The sequence below is a fragment of the Tamandua tetradactyla genome, chromosome 15, assembly GCF_023851605.1.
Source record: "Tamandua tetradactyla isolate mTamTet1 chromosome 15, mTamTet1.pri, whole genome shotgun sequence".
Lineage (NCBI taxonomy): Eukaryota > Metazoa > Chordata > Mammalia > Pilosa > Myrmecophagidae > Tamandua > Tamandua tetradactyla.
In genome coordinates this window covers 46,452,191-46,469,958 of record NC_135341.1, presented here as the reverse complement: position 1 = coordinate 46,469,958, position 17,768 = coordinate 46,452,191, and the positions used below count along the sequence as shown (strand labels likewise).

Below are 17,768 nucleotides of genomic sequence, written 5' to 3'. Positions count from 1 at the left end.
AGCAATCCTTAAAATCAAGGCATGGCCTATTTTCTTGGGAGTCCCTAATGAATGAGAAGGAACCAGGGGTTTCCCAGATGGGGGAATTTAATTTAGTTCCACATTTTTTCTTCAGTCCCACAAGTGACTCTACCAATACTTTTTAATTATCAGTCCACCATAGTCTGGGGTGTCTCTGGGTATTATATTAAGCCATACAAAATTACAAGGCCTTGTTCCCATTCTGGGTTCCATGCAGTTAGGTTGTTAGAATGAGCCATCCAGGCAGGTTGATATAGATTGCGTGTTACATTAAATTAGTTTGAGACACAATAAACCCGTCTGCCTTCGGTCTCATACAATAGGTGAAACTCTAAAATACATACTGTTTCATCCTTTACCCTGTATTCTGATTTCCCTTAGTGCCTACCAAAGCAGCTTCATTTTTATCTCTAATTGAAGCCTGATCTCTTTTTTGGTTACTTTAACAATTGTTGTACATGATGATGGTGACTTTCCAGCTCTGAGTATTAGGTGTCACAGAGGTATCCAACATTCCAGAGAAATACAAGCTTATACACATTTAACGCAGCATCTCAGAATCTAGAAATACACTTAGGACTGTGGACTAATTGTGGCTCCTATAAAAGCTTACCATCTAGGCTCTAGTTTTCTTAAAAGTATTTTCTAAAAGAGACCATACTATATTTCTTCTTTTGTTTCTGGCTTATTTTGTACAGCACAATGTCCCCAAGGTTTATTCACTTCATTGCATATCCCACAACTTTATTCCTTTTTGTAGTCACACAATATTTCATCATATGTATATATCACAGTTCGCCATTATCCTTCTCATTGTGCCCTTCGGTCCCTCCATCTATTGGGAACATTGGATAACATTCAAAATGAAAAATCCATATCTTACAGTGTCTTCAGTGAATTGTACAATCATCAGCACTCTCAATTTTAGACAGTTTTCATTGGTCCAAAGAGACAAAGAACTGATAAACATGGCCTCACCAAATATTAAATCTAAACTCTTCCTTGTCTCATGCTCCTCTTCAATTATTAGCCACTGATACTGCTATGGTACTGTTGAGGATTCCTGTTAGCTATAGACCATAGCATATAATATTAGTTTCCCCCATACTGCTCTATTATTGACTTTTTGTACAAGAGCAAACCTTTGAAGTAATTTGGAAGAACTTATTTATAATTGTAAAATTAATCGGTGGGATACATGATTCTACACAAGACCTTCCAACCTGTTAATTATTTCCTCACTAGTGAACTACCCTCACTTCTATCTGTTCCCTTACATCTGAAAGTTCAACCTCATTGGGTAACTATTCAAACATCTCTAGCTTCTGAGTATCTCTAAGTTCCTTATAATCTATTTTGTAAGCCTCTGAGTTTATCTTTAACAAAGTCATTATAGTGAAATCATACAGTAATTGTTCTTTTGTGTCTGGCTTATTTCACTCAGCATTACGTCTTCTAGGCTCATCCGTTTTGTCTTGTGCTTCAGGACATCATTTCATCTTACTGCTGCATGATATTCCATTGTATGCATAAACCACATTTTGTTTATCCACTCACCTATTGATGAACTCTTGGATTGTTTACACCTTTTGGGAATTGTAAATAGTGCTGCTATGAACATCAGTGTGCAAATATCTGTTCGCATCACTGCTTTCAGCTCTTCTGGGTATATACCAAATATTGAAAATGCCAGGTCATAGGGCAATCAATGTTTAGTTTTCTAAGGAACTGCCAAACTGTCTTTCACAGCAGCCATGTCATTATACATTTCCACTAGCAATGAATGAGTGTTCCAATTTCTTCATATCATCTCCAATATTTGTAGTTTTCTGTTTGTTTAGTAGCAGCCATTCTTATAGGTGTGAGGTGATATCTCATTGTCGTCTTGATTTGCATTTCCCTTATGGCTAATGAAGACAAGCATCTTTTCATGTGCTTTTTAGCCATTTGTATTTGCTCTTTGAAGAAATATCTATTCATAGGCCTCTCCTCATTTTATAATTGGGTTATTTGTTCTCTTGTTGTTGAGCTGTATAATTTATTTACATACTCAGGATATCAAACCTTCACCTGATATGTATTTTCCAAATATTTTCTCTCATTGAGTTGGCTACCTCTTCACCTTTTTAACAGTCCTTTGAGGCCCAGGAGTTTTTGATTTTGAGGAGCTCCCATTTGCCTATTTTTTCTTCATTGCATGCGCTTTCAGTATAAAGTTTAAGAAGCTACCTCATGTTACTAGATTTTGCAAATGGTTCCCTATATTTTCTTTTAGGAGTTTTATGGTACTGATCTTATATTTAGGTCTTTGACCTAGTTTGAATTGATTTTTGTATAGCGTGTAAGATAGGGGTCTGCTTTCATTCTTTTGACTCTTAATATGCAGTTTTCCTCTGCCCATTTACTTATTTATTTTTTTAATTTTTTAATTTTTTTAAAACATAGCATTCAAACATGAACATTCTTACCATGCAATCATTCCATTATGGGTATATAAACAATAACTTACAATATCATCACATAGCTGTGTATTCATCACCACGATCACCTCTCAGAATATTTGCATCAATCCAGAAAAAGAAATAAAGAGAAAAAAATTCGTACATATTATATCCCTCCCGCTCCCCCTCACTGCCTGCCCATTTATTGAAAAGATTATTCTGTCCCAGTTCAGTAGATTTGGGGGCCTTGTTGAAGATCAATTGACCATAGATTTGGTGTTCTAGCTCCTTAATTTCGATTTGGTTCCATTCATTAATATTTCTATCTTTGTGACAATACCATGCTGTTGTTTTTTTTCTATTCCATGGACAGGCACCGGGAATTGAACCTGGGTCTCTGGCATGGCAGGAGAGAACTCTGCCTGCTGAGCCATCATGGCCTGCCCATTATTATACTGTTTTGACCACTGTGGCTTTATAATAAGTTTTAAAGTCAGGAAGTGTTAGTTCTCTCATTTCACTCTTCTTTTTAAAGATATATTTATCTATTTGAGGCTCTTTCTCTTACAAATAAATTTAATAGCAAGCTTTTCCAAGACTTCAAGGTACGTTGCTGGAATTTTGATTTGTATTGTATTGAATATGTAGATCAATTTGGGTAGAACTGACATTCTGATGACATTCAAACTTCCTATCCATGAGCATGGAATATCTTTTCTTCTACTTCAATCTTCTTTAATTTATTTTAGCAATGTTTTATAGTTTTCTGTATACAGTCCCTAACATCTCTGGTTAAGCTTATTCCTAGATAATTGATTCTTTTAGTTGCTATTTTTAATAGAATTCTTTCCTTAATTGTCTCCTCAATTAGGTCATTACTTGAGTGTAGAAACATTACTGATTTTTGTACATTAATATTTTATCCTGCCTGTTCTAGTTTGCTAACTGCTGGAATGTGCTATACCAGAAACAGAACAGCTTTTAAAAAGGGGAATTTATTACTTTGCAAGTTTACATGATCTAAGGCCACGAAAATGTCCAAATTAAAGTAAGGCTATAGAAATTTCCAATCTAAGGCATCCAGAGAAAGATACCTTGTTTCAAGAAAGCTGATGATGTTCAGGGTTTCTCTATCTACTGGAAAGATACACGGCAAACATGGCTACCTCTGCAAACTTTCTCTCCAGGCTTCTTGTTTCATTAAACCCCCCAGGGACATTTTCCTTTTCATCTCCAAAGGTCTCTGGCTGCATGGGCTCTGTAGTTTTTTCCAAAATGGTTCCCTTTCAAAGGGCTCCAGCAAACAACCCCACCTAGAGTAGGTGGAGACACATCTCCATGGAACCCATCTAATCAAAAGTTACCACCCACGGTTGGGTGGGTCATACCTCTATGGGAACAATCAAAAAGCTCCCAGCCAAAAATAATGAATGAGGATTAAAAGACATGGCTTTTATGGGGCCCACAAGATCACACCACCAGCATACCACCACTTTGCTGAATTTGTTTATTAGCTCAAGTAGCTTAGTCATTGATTTCTCAGGATTTTCCAAGTATGGAATCATGTCATCTGCAAATAATGAAAGTTTTACTTCTTCTTTTCTCATCTGGATGCCTTTTCTTCCTTTCTCCTGCCTGATCACTATAGCAAAGACTTCCAGCATAGTGTTGAATAATAACAGTGACAATCATTGTCTTGTTTCTCATCTTAGGGGGAATGCTTTCAATCTCTCATCATTTTTCCATCCTTACTGGCAATATATGGGAGTTCTAAGTTCTCCATATCTTCAGCAACACTTGTAATTTTCTGTTTCTATTATAGCCATTCTCAGGGGGGTGGTGTGGGTGTCTCATTGTGGTTTTGATTTGCCTTTCCCTAATGACTAATGCCTTTCCCTAAGACTAATGATGTTGAGCATCTTCTCATGTACTTATTGGTCATTTGTATATCTTTGCAGAAATGTCCATTCAAATCCTTTGTCCATTTTTAACTGAATTGTTTGTTTTTGTTGTAGAGTTTTAAAAGACTCAGTTTTTAAAAAAAGTCAGTGTTAATTATGCACTTATTTATGTTATTATATGACTAATGCCTGTTTCCATGAGGGCAGAGATAACTCTGTTTGGGCTCATTATTGTACCCTAGCATCCAGCACATTGCCTGGCATACAAAAGTTACTTGGTAAATATTTCTTGAATAAATGAATAAAAATGCTTTGAGAAAAACATATATATACATGCACATGTTATAGGACAATTTTCAGTGAACTAGGACATAACGATAGTGTACAGGTGCTGTCTCATAGTCATATACTGGATGTGGTGGTGGCTACACTGATTTATACATTTATTAAAATTCATGAAACTACATAAAATATCAAGTTTACTATTGATAAATTGAACAAAAGAAAAAGGTAACATATACTCTAATTTTTCATGTCCTACTTATCTTGCTAAATTTTATTATGATTTATGCTCTTAAGGTTATTTAAGTTTACTGTATATTATGGTGAAAATATTATATGATTATGTGCTGCTGTATTTATTTCCAACCCCATATAAGGTGAAATTGGCCATGGTGGGAGTGTTTATACCACAGAAATTGGCAAATGCTACAAAGCAGGGCTTTTCTCCCTGGGAGCCAGTTCTTAAATGTTAACCAGGTCACCCTGGGTATGGACCTAGGCTTTGTGAACACATGTGCCATGAATATTTGGAGCTTGGAAATTGCTGGGGGCACCAGAAGTCATCAGTAATTGGGACAAGAAGCTGGAAGAATTGCTACAGTTGCATTTTTTACCCGTGACATGAGAGAGCCAAGAATGTTTGAAACTGTCAATCTAGCAAGAGATGGTGGGTCAGGTGGGCAGAGCACACTACCTGTTTATATCGGGGAGTAGAGGAGCTTTCTGGGGAAACGTGACCAAGCCCTAACATTTTTCCTTGTTGGACTATATGAAAATAGATCTAAAGGACAAAGGATCAGTCTGATGGGGCCACCAGTCAGGATAGGGAGCAACCCCTCTCTAGTGGGCATGGTTAGTACACCTTCCCCAGGGTGGAGAGTATCAGCTGTTAATGGCTCACAGCTTTCCACTTCTCCAGAGAATTGCCCTCAGTAACATAAGGTGGAAATTGCCTTGCCTAGAAATTTATGCTCCCTATTCATCCCTGGAGGCAGCCCATAGCCTATGACCTACTGGCATAGGGTATGCTTTTCCCTCATGTGTGGCAGTTCTGTGGTGCTAGTCATGCTCCAATGTTCCCCATGGACCATGCTGAAGGTGACTCCAGCTGGGACCACATCCTTGCTTATGGCAGTAAGCTTAGCTTCTTCCCTGCTTTGTGCTGCTTCCCTCATTCCCTTCTTCTGAGAGCTCTTTCCAGTAATTTAATTGATCAAGTATTCGCAATTTCAGACTCCATTTCTATGTACCCCAACCTTAGACAGAGCCCAAGAGTGATTTTATGAGGAGAGTAGGTGAAGACTTGACCAAAAGCTGGGACATGAGTTGCCTTCCATGTCTGTCAGGGGCTGATGCTACCTACGTATCCCAGCAGCCACCCTAGTATTGCTCATGGTCTTAGGAAGTGGCCATGTGAATGAGCCCAAAACCTGAAGGTTGAAATACCAGGCCAATTCCATCATGGAGTGCCCTTATTGGGGCAAAACACTACTGAGGAAGCATCCTCCTTATCTCTTCAGGATATATGCAACCTAGTCAGGGGCCAGGGAATACCCTTTTTCCCCAGAGCAGCAGGCTTAGTAGGATTACTATGTCTGTAGATTCCCTGGGTTCAATAAGCAAAGACAGTAAGTCTCTCAATTTGTGGCACCAGCTGTGGAGGTAGAGTCCAGAGACACCCAGAACTGATAGCCCATTTGGGATCTTATCTCTGGGGACTGTTGGTCTGTTAACAAGAAGTGAAGGGGAGCCCTGACTTCATCAAGATCAAGCACCAGTGGAAGAAGCTGAGATTGTGGTGATGGCTGCGCATGAATGCCTGGCTTCTTCTGACTTCATAGGGCCCTGGGGAGTTCCTGCTTTATTCCTGGGGAGTGAGAGCCACCAGGAATGGGAGAAGAACCCCTAGGGAGCCTGCATGTATTCATTCAGCAAATATTGAGCCAACCATGCGTCAGGCACTGTTGCACATTATCTTAGTTCATGCTCTCTGGAAACAGACTGTGAGGCAGAAGTTAAGCCTGCAGGAGGTTTATTGGGGGAGTGTTCTCAGGAATGAGCTCAGTGGGGGAGTTAGGGAAGCAGAATCGGGCAGAGAGGAGGTAAACTGTGATGGTGGCATGACATAGACCACAGGCAATTCCACAGGGAGCTCTGAAGTTGGAATGGCTTTGGAATTATTTCAAGTTGGGGTGAGGAGGCCAGATCTTTGTACCCCTCAATTTACAGATCATTGCATGTAGACAACACCCTGTGGAGGAGATTTAACCTTGCAAGTGGCATTCCCTTTGTCCAAAGCCTATTCCTAGAGAAAGACTTATTGGAGAGCCTTTAACTGCCAGCATTCTTGGCAGGTTGCCAGACTGGGTAATGCGTGCCCAGAACGGGGGATCTGGACAGCAAACCATGACGTGCATTATATAGAACCAGGGCTATGCCAGTGACCACAGAGAAAAACCCCTCACTTCATGGAAATTATGTTCTAATGAAGGGAGACAGATATTAAACAGGATTCATATGAAAATGCCAAAATACTGATAACCTCTGGGGAGTAGATTCATAAATAATTTTAATTTTTCTCTTGCTACTGTTTATTTTCTAGGTATTCTATAATGAGTGTGTATTATTTAATTATTGAAATATAAGAGTTATTCTTAAAATCTCCTCAAAGAAAAGTCAAGATTAATTTTGTTTAAGTAGGATCACCAGGGAGGCTTGTTCTATCAGCCGTTTAAATGATAAGATGCGAGTCTGGACAGGCAGCTCATTGGAACCAAACAGATGTTGCAGAAAATGACCAGGCTCAATGTAACAATTTGGCCTGTGATGCAGGTGACCTCATAGCAGGGTGTTTAAAGGAATGAGTTATTTGGGAGTCAGAAAGTCTAGGTTGCCGGCTGTGGCTCTGGAAAAGTTGCTCAGTCTTCTTGAGGCTTTGTTCCGGGATCTGCAAAGAGGGTTAATAAAACCAACCTCATAGCATTGTGAGGTGTAAAGCAAGTGATATATGCTAATGTATGCAAAATGACTTAGTGCAATTCTGGGCATGTGGCAAGTACTGATTAATGGTAATGATGATGATTATTAATAAAATCACTAGTATTCTCTCTTGATGGATTAAAGATTTTATGTAAAAAAGGAAATTGCATTCTAGAGGGATTAAAGAATTATATGTAAAACTATCACCACATTCCAAGTAAGTTTAACAGTTAAAAAAAAAAAGAGAGAGAAAACATAAATGAATATTTAAATGTACCCAAATCACAAATACTACAGTTACAATTTTAAATGCAATTCAACCAAGGAAAATTTTAAGAAATGGAATTTGGGAATCATTAGAAGTCTCCTCACGAAGGTTGGACTCTTCCCTTAGAAAATCAATTTGCTTCCCTCCATTCTGATAGAAACAGGGACTATGCCCCCTGTTTGGAAATTCCTTCTAAATATCTGTTTAGAATTCTGCAGTTGCTGCCTACCATTTTTCCTCCACCCCTGCCTCATATTTTACATCATCCAAAGCTCCGTTAAGAGGAGCCATCTCCAGAGACATTATCTGACCTCCTCTACCCAAGCTCTAATAACTCTGAGAGTTTTCAGATGTTTAAAGTGTCAGACACGCCATTATCCAAGGAAATATTTTACCTAGCAATTTACCAAGGTTCACAAAATCATTTTCCCAAACACTGAGATTGCTTTGTAAGGATAAGTAAGATAAGTATAGAAAATTGCAAGGATGAACCAAACATCAATGATTTCACAGATGAATCATTACCAGATCCTGGCAAAATCTTGTTTATCTTGTTAAAGATAAAATAGTTAGAAATGGGCAAAACAGTTTAATAAAATAACTGCATTTGGCATATGTTTACTCAGACCTTAAAGAGCACTCCAAGTATTTCATATGTTTTAGTTTTCTGGTTTTCACTAGCTCCCCATGAGCAAGCTGACTTAAAAAATAATTGTGTTTATAGCTATTAGTTTGCTAATTTATTTATCGAACAAGTAATTACTATACCTGGCTGTTATAGAAAAATATGAGAATAAAGAGAAGGAAAAAAATCAATATTAATCCTTCAGACAGGACATAACCATTGCTAACATTTCAGTATATTTCTTTCATCTTGTTTTCCATGCTTATACACAGAAATGCACTAAAATTGGGATTATACTGCGTATACAATTTTGTCTCCTTTTAAAATCAAAGAGATGCTGCAGTAAACGTCTTTCCATGCCCTTAAATGATGTTCAAGAACCTAGTTTTTAGAGATTGTTATGTGCATCTTTACACTGAATTACAGTAATTTATCCAAATGATCCCTTAATTTGGGGCACATAGGTTATTCCCAATTTTTCGTTAAGTAACGTCCTTGTGTGTTTCTATCAATAAATCTCTGCATTTGGATTTCTTATTATTTTCTCAAGATAAAATATTCCAATTCCTAGAAATGGAATTACTGGTCAGATGGCATGAACAATTTAAGGTTTTCCCCATGTTTCTATGTTGATTTACTCTCTCTGCACCTCGGTCTCCAGATTGGAAGTTGGGAGAATAATACCGACCCCACATGGTTGGTGAAAAGATCAAATGAGATAATTTATTGCAAGTTTTAGCAAACTATATATAGTAGTATGTAGAGTTTATTATCATTAATCATTCCATTTCATCTCATTCCAATGAACGAAACTCCGTTCCCAGGCAGGCTAATTAGCTGCATCCTATTGCGAGCTTGCCGCACACAAAAGGCAGAACATTAATAATTTCCCTGGAAAGCCAGAGGCTGCTGTGGCTTAATGCAAGCATTTTGTTCCCTTGGGAAGTTGCCAGTGCTTTTGCTCTATTTCCCTAACTGTAGTCATGGACTGTGGTGATTTGTACGGGCTGGAACAGAGCAGTTTCGGGAGCGGTCAAACAAAACAAAAAAACAACTCACCTGGTTTCTGTCATCCCGAACCCAAGGGTTCAGTCCAGCTCTGAGAAGCCTAACCCCAAAGCCTCGCTGCTCTGTGGAATCAGGAAGAAACTAATGCATGTGGTATTTTATTTTTTAATAGAAAATGTAATTTACTGGGTATATTACTAGAGCACATATTTTATGCATAGGCACACATATGCAAGCATCCTAAGCAGCCTTTCAACTCTAGGGAGATAGTCCCAGGACTGAGGCTGGCACTTCCAGGGTCCCCTCTTGGCGGCAGCCTGAGGCCACTTAGGGGAGAAGAAGAGACAAAGCGGACAAACCCACTGCAGGGGTCCCTCTGAAGGCTGTCTTTGGGAGCAGAGCTCTACAACCATAAACTGTCTTGGGGGATAATGAGCTTCAAGTTTTTTTTTTAAAAAAAAAAAACAAATGGAAGAGAAATCCTGCCCAGTTAAATAAGGTTGAAGTGCTGGTGAGCTCAGGGACAGTGATGGTTCACAAGGAGAATCTCGTTTCATTTTTAATTTGCATATGGTGAATATTGATTTTCTACGGCGAATCCAAATTTATGACACATCAGGTGATATTTAAAGGACTCAATGGAGCATTTAATAGCCAAACATTTTTCCTGATTAGTACCCACTTGACCTGGTGACCCAGAGATGAATGCTGATCACCCTGTCTCCCCTCCTTACAAATGGCTATAAGTGGATTGTCTGCCAAACAGGCAGCAGATAAATACAGACAGACTGTAGTCAGCATTTCCTGCCATTCAGAAGTCAGGTGTGCTCAGAGGGGGCTGGAGTCAGGAGTGGGCTGGAACTGATGGGTTTATTTTTCAGTTTCAAAAATGACACTTGTCAGGGGCTTTACAGCTTTCGTACCCTAGCTTCGTTTATGGTACGAAGAATTTTAAAAGGGTGTTATGGAAACAGTTGGTTAGACCAGTTGGATAGTTCTCTGAGTCCAGGATGGGTAACAATTGCTGATTAAATTTGGTCTTAGTGCTCTTGTATGATAAGTCTTCTCTCATCAGGGCTACTCATACTATCATCTCAGGCAGGTCCCCCAAGCTCAAGGACAGATGTTAGGAAACAAAAGCATGAGACACCTGGTCACTAAGAACCAAAATAGAGGATTATCTTTCCAACATGAACTGATGGTGCAGTGTCTAATACAATAAAAGTGAATGTTTTGAGCCATGCCTGTTTTCTGGCTGACACGGGAGTAATCAGGCACTTATAAACAAGAGTGGTCAATAATTAATGTGTTATTTTTTTGTGTCTCCAACTCATTTTGTCCTCACAGATGCTAATCACCTTTGGGAAACCAATGCAATGCACATAGCTCTCCTTTGAATAGTGTAGCACTACAAAATACAAAACCTGTAGTAGGAACCACAGGTATAGATGAAAGCCAGGCTTATGCTTATCTATCTCTTTGGGTGAAAATGAATCAAAATCAGGCATCAGGTCAACACCAAGAGTCAACTGTTTATTCTTAAATGGCTTCCCAGATTCTTTTCACAATGGAGGGTTGAAAGTGCAAATACAATTAGAAAAGGAAGATAAAATGTTTCATTTACAGATTCATGGGATGCTAGGATAAAATGTTGTTTATAGATCCATAGGATGCTATTATTTAGAAATCAACTAATACAAGCCTCATTTCACAGATAGTAAAACTGGGGCTCAGAGAGGTGATATGGCTTCCCTGAGACCAAAAAAGTTACTCCCAGGGTTCCTAATTTATTTTATAGGTTCAAGCAAAAAATGGAGGTGATTTCTTGTCCTGGGATTGCTGTTATGCCATTGACCCTGCCTCTAAGATTTCTTGCACCTTCACTGAAAACTCTGATCCTGTATTTATCTTCCAAATTATTTGTTCAAAATCATGAATCTGATAAAAGCTCTCTTATTCCCTTATGGCCTGGTCCATTCTTTCCTGAAGGTTTTTCATTTCACACTAGAATATTTTTATTAAAGTCACACTGCCAAATGAGGGAAATAAAACTCTCCTGAGGGTTGCTTTCCACCAAACGCTGTCTTTGTCCTGTGCTTTATTAAAGATAGAAGGGACAATAAGAATCCAATATCATAACCAAACCACCCAGCAGACTTTCCAGAATTATTTATTGAGTCACTTTTTCTGTGAGTTGCTCATCAGGATTTGTGGAGGAGGAAAGGGAAGTAAAGAAATTTGTGTATGATGCTGGGCACTTCACATACGTTAGCTTATTTAATCCCCTTTAATAACTCTCCTCTGATTCACTGAAGAGAAAACTGAAGGTTAGAGAAATTAAATAACCTATCCAGGATCCTATAATTAACAAGTTGAAGAGGCTAACTTAGAACCCAGCTCTCTAAATCCTTTGACCTTTTCCCTATACCTGTGAGGTTCTCAAATGCTTGTCCAAGCCTGTCTTGGAATTATCTGTGGTGATTTTTATACAAAAATTCTTAGAATTCAATCCCCAGAGATTAAGATCTCATAAATCTGGGTTGGAGTCAAGGACTTAGGTTATCTATTAAGTTTTTTTGTACCTGTGTATCTATCAGTTAGCATTTTATGCATAATAAACTAACCCCAAATTTAGAAATCTAATATAACCCTTTAACCATCTATTTGATTCTATGAGTAAGGAATTCTATGAGTAAGGTTCATGATTCTATGAGTAAGGAATTTGGGCTGGCCTGGGCTGGGTGGACCTTCAACTCTTCTTGACTAGACTCATGCAACTATGGTTAGTTGTCAAGTCAACTGAAAACTGGTTGGTTTAAGATGACTTTAACTGGAACAGTTGGGGTGGTAGCTTGGAGTTATGTACTCCAGAAAGAGCATATTCTTAACTTTAATCAATCAAGTGTGAACTCGTGAAAACAAGGCTTTTGGTGAGGCTACTTCAGTTAAGGGTAGCCCAGCTGAATCAGGATGGGTCTCAATTCTATCACTGAAGGCCTTACAGGGAAGATCACAGAGAAAGAGAGAGCCAGAGGGAGTAGCCAGAAGTTGAACATGGATGGAACCCAGAAGAGAAAGGAGAAGCCAGAAGAGGCCACTATGTATATTACTGCCATGTGACAGAAAAGCCAGGGACCAAGGATCTCTGGCAGCCAGCCCCAGAACACCAATCTTCTGGGAGAAAATATTGCTTTGATGATGCCTGGATTTTTTATTTCTTCTAGTCTTGAACCCATAAGCCAATAACTTCTTGTTTAAACCAACCCATTGCATGGTATTTGATTTAGCAGCCCAGGAAACTAAAGCAACTGTTCTCTCTTCTATTTGGTCTCATCTTCCAGAAGGCTAACCCAGGCCTTTTCACGTGGTAGCACTGTCAGGGGGTCCCAAGAATAGCAAGAGAGGACAAGTCCCAATGCACAAGCACTTTTCAACTATCTACATGCATTGCATTTGTTACTATTCCGTTGGCCAAAGCAAGCCAAACTGTCAAATCCAAACACAGTGCGAGAGGATTGCACAAGGACATGGACACAGGCAAGGGAATCATTGTGACTAGATTTGCCAACAATTCAACTACATATAGACATAGCCATAGTTATGGGCTTGAGGGAACGAGTATGGGTATAAATATGGATATAGATATTTACCAAACACACATAGACATAAAAAATTTAAACTACTGAAAGTTTGAAAATATTTCTCTGCTTTATTCAGCGCCTTCCATAATAATCCTACTCTCAAGAGGTCACCACTTTTAACTATGCTTTCATCTGCAGGTGTATAGATTTTTGGAAGGTAGAAGATAAAATACATTTATTTCTCTTGACCTGAGAAAAAATCATTATAGGGACTAACTATTGCTTTATATCCCAAAAATATGGCTTAGTGTTATTTTCTAAGACTGGCTTAGTTGTTAGTTTTTTTCTAACTTTAAAATTTTTCACACATAAAACAAACAGTACATATATTTCAATCTATAATTACAGCATATAATTACAGGCTCTATTGTGCAGATTACTTTAATGGCAAGTAAATCTTCTATATACTAAATGCTATATATGGCAAACATATCTATATTTCCTCTGATGTTTGCAGGGAAAAAATGTCAGAATCAGATGCTTTCTTCAGTGGGGAGTAAGTAGAGAAGCATTGAAACCAAATAGGAAATTGTTATACTACAAACAAACAAATGAACAGATCCAAAAGGCATTAGTTTTCAAATACAAAATGCACAATTTTCAACCAATGAAAGTTGTCTTCATAATTTCTGAGGGAAGACCAAAAACTATGAAGGATTTCTAATAGTTTTTGGTCTCTAGGCATTTTATTGCTGTTTGACCTGACATTTTCTAATATTTTAAGTTTTGGAAATGTAAAAATATATATGCAAATACTTTATGCGTAAGGTAGCCTAAGTTAAATTGTTTCTTATAGATTTGTTATTGTTGTTATTCAGGTGGTGTCCTCTGTGCCACAATGATTACGCTGCTGAAACTTTCATGTGAATATACAGATATGTACACACACTTGTATAATGGACACACAAAGTCTCTCCCATAACTGTATCATGTGACCTTCACATTAACTTTCAAAACAAGAAAAACCTTTGAAGAAAATTTTCATCTGCTTTGGATTTCACACATCATTGTAAAATAGTAAACTACTTTTTGATTATGAAAAATTTAATGTCTTTAATCAAATTAGAGAAAATATTGAACAGGAAAATTTTACAATGTTGAACTAAGGAACATTTTCATGACTATGTAATAAAATGGAAGAATTAGAAGATATAGTCTATTCCTAATCTTTTCATGATAATCTCTATTGGTTATTCATTCAATTTTCTTTCTCCAGCACACTTTCTCTCACCCTGCCACCATGCCTTCCCAAAATGTGTGTGTGTTTCTACACATGTATTTCCACACTTGGCTTCCAATAGTTTTTATTTGTACATTTCAGCTCAGGAGACAAGTAATTATTTACAACAATTGATTTTAAATATATTTTGCACTTTTAAGAGTGTGTACTTAAAAAGCAATTTGGTTCATTTCTCTGGAAATAGTGTTTCTTACTTGAAAAACATCTCCCTTCAGTCTGAGATTGTTAGTAAATCAAGACCTATTGACTTAAAAAATTCAACTGTTTGAATTTTTTTTGGGGGGGTGCATGGTCCGGGAATCGAACCCGGATCTCCCACGTGAGAGGTGAGACTTCTACCACTGAACCACCCGTGCACCCACTATTTGACTTTAATGCTGGGTTTTTAAAATAAGTTTATTTTTTACACCTCTCTTACACCAAAGAGAGGGTTAACAATATACCTAAGCAAATAGGAGAGTCTTCTTATGCTAAAGACAAAGAGTTAAAAGAAAATCCCTCAACATGTACTTGATCAAATATTTAGAATAAAATTGGTACATGTGATTCCTGCACTTTGGAATTTCATAGTTATAGATACCAGGGATCCCGAAAGAGTCTCTTTCCTGTCTCTTAACAGACTGCTTAGCATTAATAGAAACCCACAGCCAGCCAGGGAGGGATAGCACTGACAGAACCATGCTTACTGTGTCAGAGGCAGCTGATTAGGGTAACACCATCTTAACATTAAGCCTGCTACGCCAGGCTTTGCACAGATGACTTTCCAAAACTCACAGCATTTACCAGTGACATCTACAAACTACAGTATGTATTAGTAATAGCCAAATGTAGGCTGCCTTAGCTGCTTGTGCAATGCATGTTAATTAACAGATTTCTGAAAGCGGATTTCTCTCAAATTTCATTTTGAAAAGCAAGAATATAAGCAATTTGAAGTTATTTAAAGTTTATTGTCCATGGTAAACTTAGTTTTCTTGAATTTTGTATTTGGCTTATTTTAATATGAAAGAATCCTAAAGGGAATCTCAGAAATCAATGGAGAAATTGAACAGGAAAATCCCCAGTTTCCTATTACTGAGATGCATAGCTTTGAAGGGAATTGTGAGACTGTTTGTTCTGCTCTTTCATGTCACAGTCAAGGGGACTGAGGTTCAGACGTATTGAAGCTTGAGAACAGCAGAGCCAGGATTAGAACCTAGATCTCCTGCACCAGTCTAGGGTGCTTTCCATTCTACTACCCTACCTGCCTTACATCTTTTTAGAAAATTCCATATGGGAGACCCGGGTTCGATTCCTAGACCATGCACAGCCCCCCCCCCCCCCCAAAAAAAATCCACATACTGGAACATAGTCCTCTGGATGCAAAGCAGTTGGGAATCTGTTGAGGAAGAAGGGAACAGGATTGCAACAGCAGCAAGTTTTATGGTGCCCATAAAAAAAAAAAAATCAGATTCAGTGGAAACAAAATTCTCTGTAGAAAATATGCCGTGTTGGTAAAGAGTAGCAATGACTTTATCACTCATTTTTCACTTGTCTACTAAACAAGTGTGTGGTCCTTGCATTTATATTCTTTAGATCACTTAGGCTCCAATTTTTTCTCACAATGCATAACTTATGAATAATGATGCATTTCAATAAAAAATAATCTGTCAAAACCGCATTATCAATTTGTTATGTAATAATCAAATTACCAACTTAGCCTGATAGACTCGCTTGCTTGTTATTTTAGCTGAAATATTCTTTCCCTGTCACTATAGAGTTTTGGCTTCAAACTTGGGTCACTTGGGACTGGCTGAATCATGACTCCCCAGCATGTGAAATACCCACTGAAAGTTTATTTTCTGAAAGTACATTCACTCTCCATACCTTATGGAATAGTTTCACATACTGATAGCGTGGGTTGATGTTAACCACCTGCATCCTAGTGATCCAACAGAAGAAATGGCTGCTTCCCAGAAGCTTCCAGAAATACCCATAAACACTACTGCTACCAATCATTTCTTGCTGGCAGCATAAAAAGCTGAATTAGATGTCTCACAAGCAGGAATTCCAAAGGTTGCTTTTCATTAAAGCCACTTTTCCTCTCAGCTAGCAAATGTCACTGCATTGAAATGTGGACCTTTTCGTCAGGTATTCATTTAACCTGAAAACGCAGAGAGAGAAACTGACAGGTTAGTGTGGCATGGATCGGATGTATTTGCTGATGAATGGAAGGTTGTGTTAAGTGGCAATGCCTATGATTTGAAATCATTCCAAGTTTTTGAAGGGAAGATGGACTGTAGCCTCTGCATATTGGAATTTCAAACTGAAAACCACTTATATAACTTTAAATTCATTTGTTATCATGAAGAAACAGATGCAGTCATGGAGAAAGCCAATACTAAGTGTGGATTTCAAAAGCTCATTCAACAGCAGCCAGCACCTAGGTGTTGTGAGGGTATAAAAAGGTCTCAAGTTATAGTTCCTGACCTACAAGTTGTGCAAAGTATAGTGAGGGACAGTCATACAACATGTGGTATCACATGAAGGGGTAGAATAAAGGGTTATAGAAATTCAGAGGAGGGGTTATCCCTCCTAGCTGGCCAGACTATGGAAATCTCCATGGAGAAGGTAGTGTCTAAGCTAGGTTTCCCTTGGCCAGAATGTATAAGTTAGGAATCTGATGTTATAACAGAAAACACAACTCAAAATAGCTTGAACAACAAAGGTAATTAATTGACTCAAGACACAGAAGTCCTGAGTTAGGGCCTCCCTCAAGGTAATCGCATCTAGGGTTCAGCATCACACTGAGGAATTTCCTCCATTATCCTTCACTGCTTTCCCCAGTGCTGACTTTGTTCTAAGGTTGATTGGTTGATGACTGACAGCAGCAGATGGTACTGTCATTATCCCTTTGTGCCTAGGACAGAGAGCACTTTTGCCTCAGCATTCCAAGGAAGAGACCTCAATTCCTATCAAATGAATGGCTTAAGTAGCATGTCCGCTGGTGGACTGATGACCAGGGGTCAAAGGAATATAGCATCCTGGTTGGTTTTAATCAACCAGGATCTATCCCTGGTACTGGATAGAGGCATCAACTTTCTAAAGTGGGAGATGGGTAATTAGGCATAACTCTGGGCACTAATAAGAAGGTGCAGGGTGGAAAAGAATGCCAGAGAGATAATCAACAATAGGAGAAAACGGCATATTAGAGAAGGTGGAAGTAGCAACAGAGGTTTGAGACTGAGAAGAGCAACCTGAGTTTGAGAACTAGTGAACATTCTAGTTTCACTGCATAAAGAAGGGAGCAGCTCTTCTGTGCCCACCTTTACCTGGAGTATGACTTACTTTCAGGCCTTTGATTTCCTCTTCCACAAACTCTCAGA

General features: G+C 38.4%; 1 long non-coding RNA gene across 4 annotated transcripts in view; it reads right to left on the bottom strand.

The window, feature by feature from the left end:
- The window catches only part of LOC143657386 (uncharacterized), a 79,187-nt gene that overhangs the window by 23,793 nt on the left and 37,626 nt on the right, over positions 1-17,768 (bottom strand). The window contains exon 3 of one of the 4 annotated variants that reach the window (XR_013162836.1): positions 7,492-7,592. The exons of 2 other annotated variants lie outside the window; for them this stretch is intronic. This is a non-coding gene — a long non-coding RNA (uncharacterized LOC143657386). Of the gene's footprint in view, positions 1-7,491; positions 7,593-16,275; positions 16,547-17,768 lie in introns of those variants that run through there. One more of the 4 variants, XR_013162834.1, reaches the window with a different exon arrangement.